This window comes from Chiloscyllium plagiosum, chromosome 5 (genome assembly GCF_004010195.1).
Source record: "Chiloscyllium plagiosum isolate BGI_BamShark_2017 chromosome 5, ASM401019v2, whole genome shotgun sequence".
NCBI lineage: Eukaryota > Metazoa > Chordata > Chondrichthyes > Orectolobiformes > Hemiscylliidae > Chiloscyllium > Chiloscyllium plagiosum.
Window position 1 is genome coordinate 30,834,365 of NC_057714.1, and position 1,479 is coordinate 30,835,843.

The following is a 1,479-nucleotide window of genomic DNA, read 5'->3' on the forward strand; positions in this document are numbered from 1 at the left end:
ACAGACAAGTTCAGGAATTCGTGGTGCGCTGTGACACCAGCGCATCAGCTTCTTCCCTGTGTTTGAACCGAGCCGCCTGCGCAAGGAATGCAAATACGGTACTGCTTTTCGTGGACGGATCAGAACGCGGTAACAACACTCTCAAACAGAATGGCATATGATCAGAACCAGGTTGGAGAAAAACTTTACAATGCTTTGCACAGTAATGAAATGGAATTGCATTACATTTCACTACGAGAGCAGATTTGTTCAACAAGCAAATTCGAAGGCAGGTTTGCAGATGGAAAAGCAAACAAGAAAGCTTCGTTCTTGTCCATGAAAAAGGCTGCAGTTAAAGAACAAAGCAGTTTCTGCCCAGTTTCAAACTGGGGACCTTTCGCGTGGTAAGCAAATGTGATAACCACTACACTACAGAAACAAGCCACCAGAGCCGTTCCTGCGGCTCAGTGGCATCTAGCACTGAACGTTGAAGCTATTCTACGTTTCACCTTCCTGTTTCCAATAGCTCGGAAATTTCCAATGTCCAATTTCCAGTTTCCAATGTCCGGCGTAATTGACATCTTGAAAACGTAAAGAAAAAGACGTGAAATTGATGACAAAATATAGACAAAGATGTCGCCAATGTTTGGACCATAGAGCGAGGTGGAATAGGCTGGGACGACATTCCCTGCAGCGTAACGGCTGCAACATGATCTTATGGGAGGGTTGTCAACTGAGTATTTACGTGTTTTACCCAAGTTGGGGTGAGTTGAAAACTCGAGAGCATAGGTGAGCATAGGTGAGTGGGCTGAAATTGACAAAGGGCCTGAGGCACATTTCCCACACAGAAGGTTGTGCGTGTTTGGGATGAGCAACCAGAGGAAGTGGAGGAGGCTATTCCACTCAGAAAATTGCAAAGGTAATCGAATGAGTTTCTGGATAGGATGGGTTTAGAGGGATAGGGGCCAAATGCTGGGGAACGGGACTTGTTTAATTTTGGCTGTTTGGTGAGCATGGACTAGATACACCGAAGTATCTGTTTCCACGCGGTGTACCCCAATAACATTGTATTGCTTACACCGGCTTTAAAGGATTACTTTTTAGCGGAGCTTGCTGTCGCAGTCTGTGGCACAATCATTTAGTCTGTTCGACTGCTCACGGGAAAGGTAGTATTGTGAAACACTGCAGAAACGAACGACTTCCTTACTTTTGCTCTGACTGACCATACTCTGTGAAATTTTCCCAGATCCTCAGTTGAGGATTTTTGCTGCTGGAAGTTACCTCAGAAACCCTGTTAACTCGTAATGTATTGGGCAAATCGCAAAACAGAAAGCATTTAACACGGAACACAAACAAAACTGGCATACCTAATGCATTTTCAGAAACAGGGAAGCATGAATGCTAAATGTGAGACAGTCCGAGGGCATGAGTTGTAAAGTAATCTCACAACTAACAACAGGGCAATTCCAAACTACTCTTTCAAACATACTGCAGCCTTAG

General features: G+C 44.6%; 1 non-coding gene across 1 annotated transcript; it reads right to left on the bottom strand.

Moving 5' to 3' along the window:
- Positions 1-345: 345 nt before the first annotated feature.
- trnag-acc lies at positions 346-418 on the bottom strand. The gene has a single exon. It is a non-coding gene; the product is annotated as a tRNA-Gly (tRNA).
- Positions 419-1,479: the final 1,061 nt, after the last annotated feature.